General features: G+C 38.1%; 1 pseudogene; it reads left to right on the forward strand.

Moving 5' to 3' along the window:
• Positions 1–3,623: 3,623 nt before the first annotated feature.
• LOC148479685 (5S ribosomal RNA) lies at positions 3,624–3,743 on the forward strand (annotated as a pseudogene).
• The last annotated feature ends 1,230 nt before the right edge of the window (positions 3,744–4,973 follow it).

A 4,973-nucleotide genomic window follows, 5' to 3' on the forward strand; every position in this document is an offset into this window, starting at 1 on the left:
TGCATGGCACCCCTTTATATTGAATCTGACTTTATCTGGGCTGTTTTTGTGGAAAACACTAGAGGATTTTGAGTCATCTTCTATTAGTTTTTTTTGGTTTCTTTGTTTTTTTCTATTTACTGCAATCCAGTTTTTTTTGGACGTTAGAGTACATTACTATTTTTGTGGCAAGTTTTTTTGATGCACCTAAGGAGAATCATCTAATATCTCTTTTACATACTGTCTCTCTTCACACATCTATGTGCATATTGATTGTATAATGACACAAGCAAACAGTAGCAATCTTAGTACTCCTGCTGATGGTAGTGGATTCCTTGATCTTCAACACCCCATAGGCGATATTCTCAGCTTTAGTGAGTCTGACGCAGAACATCTTTATTTTAAAGAATCTTTTCTAAAAAAACTCAAAAAGAAGGAGATTGACTACTACCTTCACAATGTCACACTATCTGACTACCATAGGGAAAGGAAAATACCCAGGGGCTTTCGTATTAAAAATGTCCCCACAATAGGGAGGAATAACGTCAAATTTTGTAGGAAATGGGTGGCAGTCTTAAACAAATGTTCCCTTGACCTGATTCTTCTTGTTATTGAGGAATCAGGCAGGGAACTCAATTGCATTAAAGAAAAAATGAAGTCATTTGAAACTGTGCATTTGTCATCAATAACCAGTGAGACATCAACTGATTGGATCACAAAACTAAACACCCAGATTAATGATTACAAATGAGATCTCATCAAATACAAAAAAGAAAAACTACCAATAGTCAACATTGACTACCAGTAGCAACATGAATACACTTGGGCGACTGAAAGAGCTCCACCTACTCGAGTATATAAAACCAGATTCAACAAACGTAGACCCCTTGCTGACACTGATCAGTCCAGTGTTGCTAATTCTTCCCAAAGTGACACAGACAGTTTCCCCACTCCAGTGTCCCAGAAACCCCCTTTAGGGGTATCCACGCGTGCACAAAGAGGAGGAGGGCCCGCACGCGACATGGAGGGCAAGGAGGTAGGTTGAGGATAAAGACCCTACAAAAAGAGAACATAGTTGTCAATCTTTCGAGTAGAACCATTATGAATACAGAAATGAGTCTTTTAAACAAGGGATTATCATTTGCGCCCACATGCAATTTTGACAATTTCCTTTGGAAACAGGATTTGTGGAAATTTCACCGCAATCTTAAGCTTAAAGAATTCTATGCAACCAAGGATCCTGACATTTCCACCTATTCTAAAGGTCTGGTAGAGAGTAAATCTACCTTTGAACCACAATCTTTCAATGCTTCTATAAAAAGTTTCATTAGATTGGTAGACCACCATGTTGCCTTGGAAACTAAAACCAGACCTAAATTACACCATAATCTAACTAAGGACGAATACAATGCTTTACACTCATTAAGTAATGACAAAAGCATCGTGATTCGTTCTGCGGACAAGGGTGGAGCAGTTGTCCTTCAGGACACTGTTTCCTACAAAAATTAGATCTATAGACAACTATCTGATCAACATGTTTACATGAAACTAGAAAGCGACCCCACCAATCTCTATAAATTAGAACTTGATGGAATACTTGATCAGGCTGTTGCCAATAATTGGCTTGACCATAATATGGTTAATAATCTCAAAGCTGCTAAACCGATTGCACCCCTGATTTATACCTTATCCAAAATCCACAAGTCCCTAATATCACCTCCAGGATGACCAATCATTTCCACAAGGGGATCTTTATTCAGTGTAGTATCCAAATTCTTGGATTTTTACATACAGCCTCTCATGATTAGTGAACCCACATTTCTTAAGGACACGAATTCCCTTATTTACAAATTACAACTTATTCATAATTTACCATCACAACTTTTTCTTTGCAAGATTGATGTAGTGTCATTGTACACTAGTATCCCTCACTCGCAGGGATTGGATTATATGAAAACCTTCCTTGAGTCCAAACAGGAGTACAATGAACTCAAGATTGACTTGATCATTTTACTTCTAGAGAAATCTCTCACCAGGAATTATTTTTTATTTGACGATTGTTTTTATCTACAGAAGAAAGGATGTGCTATGGGGTCTCATGTGGCACCTTCATTTGCTAATGTCTACATGTTCAAGGTTGAACAAATGTTATTTCTTCTAAACCCTGAATTTAACAAACATCTTGTATACTTTATTAGATACATAGATGACATTTTTGTCATGTGGTCTGGAACATCTTTACAATTTTCAACAGCAATGCAACACCTTAATCAAATGCATCATCATATAAAGTTCACATATGAATGCAGCCCACAGAATGTCCACTATTTGGATGTAAACATCAGCTGGACTGGTTCTGCATTCATTACTAATTTATATACTAAACCAACTGACTGCAACACTTTTCTGCATGCTGATAGTCATCATCCATTACCTCTGAAGAAGAGTCTACCATATTCCCAATTTCTGCGCATTAAGCGGATCACCAGTGACATCAAGATGGCGGAAGATGAAATGGATTGTATGATGACTACATTTTTGAATCGTGGCTACGATGAAACTGAACTCCTTAAAGCTAAATCCAGAGCTCTCAAGACATGCAATGTTGGCAACAACAAACGCCTTTCCAATAGACTCTCCAAACCACCGACTATGTTCATCACTCAGTACAACACCTCGAGTAACTTTATAAATTCTACTGTCAAAAGACTCTGGCCGGTGATCAACACAGACAGCAACTTGAAACCACTATTTTCTTCCAGGATTATGATGGGCTACAGGAGGGGCAAAAACTTAAATGAATGGCCGGTACTCCATGACATCTCCACTGTTGAAAATCCGCAAGGAACAAGTTTTCTCATTTGCAAGCCCGGATGTTACAAATGCATAGGCTATACCACATGCAGACATATGGAAACTGGTCCTGATGTTGTTCATCCACACTCAGGGAAACGTATTCCCATAAGACATTCTCAACTGCATGAGCAAGTTTGTTATCTACATCATCTGGTGTCCGTGCGGCCTCGCTTACATAGGCAAAACTTCTTGCACAATGAGGATAAGGATGGCGCAGCATTGCACCGCCATAAGACAAGCACTTGAAGAAAAAGACAATGACCAGCCCGTGGCATGACACTTCAAAGAATTCAAGCATCCTTTGGCTACTTTGAGACACAAGATTATCGATCACGTGCTGATAATGAAAAGAGTTGAAGACAGAGATAAATGTTTATTACAGCTAGAGGCACGTTGGATCCACGATATGAATACTGTTGCACCTTTGGGTCTTAATGAAACAATATAATTTGCCTGTTTCCTCTAAAATAGACTCTTCACCCTGACCTTTCAGTCAGTTGTTTGTTGATTTATTTATTTATAATTTTTTCCACAGGACCAGCCTCATGGACATTTTCCACACCTTGTTTCATGTGCATGTTGATCTTTGTCTCCCAGTTTGGTGCTTAATTATTATAGTTAGCACCTTATAATTTTGTGTCTTTTTCTCTTTTTTAAGTGGATATATATTTTTCTGGTTCATGCCTTTCTTGTTTCTGGATCAAGTTACCACCAAGAGGTAGCGATCCGTGACCTACTTAAGAGGTTATGTCTACGGGAGAGTTTATGGATTATTCTTCCTTCTCTAGATTTACTAACATACTCACACTGAATAAGCCCGATCTCGTCTGATCTTGGAAGCTAATCAGTGTTTGGCCTGGTTAGTACTAGGGTGGGTGACTCCCTTGGAATATCAGGTTTTGTAAATCAAATACAGTGTTGGACTTCCCCCATCTCTCTCCTTTTCTGACCTGGTATGGTTACTGTGATCTTGTATACCCTTTACGTGGTCTTGCCTGCATTACATCTTATGCAATTTTTCCAGATTTTTCCTGTTTATTCTAGTTTGGCTTTTCCTAAATCTAGGTATATCCATTACCTTGCCTTGGGCTCTCCTCCTTCAGCAGAGAGTAATATGTGTATATATATTTTCATGATTTATTAGCTGTATACACATTGCATAGTTATATTTACTTCAACATATGTCTTATTACACATGTCCATTTGTTTATTGGTTGCTAGCTTATTGCATTATCTTATCCCATAATATGCCGCATAATAACTTTTTTATTACTATATTCTGACGATTGCAGTTTATATTTTATATTTATGTATGTTTTTTATTGTACACATGTAGCTACGTACTCATTCATGTTTGTTATTTTTCACTATTGTTGGCATCCTGTTCACTCATTTGGATGCTTTTATTTCATTGTTACTCACTATGATATTCATCACAGCATCTTTCAGCTTACATTGATGTTATACATTGTGTCCATGGATCTCATTTACATAATCCCCCCCATTGACTTGAAGCTGATGCCTGGATGTGTTTGTCATTGTATACTGCGTCACACGCCGAACTTCACCATGTGCACTGTGACTGTTCGGCCGCACGCTGATGTCATCCACCCGGCGACTGGCAAGATGGGCGCGTGCAGCACTTCACCACACCAACGCAGTCCTATAAAGGTTTGTACTTTGTATCTTTTCTGTGTTCTTGATAAAAGTCCTCACTGACTGAAACATCGAATCACATACACCACTTGTGTACCTGTCTTTTTTATTCAGCCCCGTGAGTGCCGCTGTTTTGCATATATATATATATATATATATATATATATATATGGAATGTTTCTTAGTAAAGAACAGAGGCACTCTCCAGATTTCTCCAGATTACTTCAAAATAGCAAAATTAATCATCTTTATTTTAGCACACCAATATAATTTGAGCCCTGCCTGGTCAGGTTGTGTCTCCTAAGAGCCATAGGTAAACTGTGTAGTTCTTATAATCATTAGTTACCGTTATTAGCTTTTGTTGTTTAAAAGGTATCAGGTCTTGTTTGTAGTTGTCCACTTGTGTATTGGTTGTTTTATCTTCTTTCAGTGCACTGAGGCTGCTAGCTGAGACTTGTTCAAACTAATTTTTTACCTTTTTG

Source organism: Taudactylus pleione, unplaced genomic scaffold (assembly GCF_031769625.1).
Source record: "Taudactylus pleione unplaced genomic scaffold, aTauple2 ptg000615l, whole genome shotgun sequence".
Classification (NCBI taxonomy): domain Eukaryota; kingdom Metazoa; phylum Chordata; class Amphibia; order Anura; family Myobatrachidae; genus Taudactylus; species Taudactylus pleione.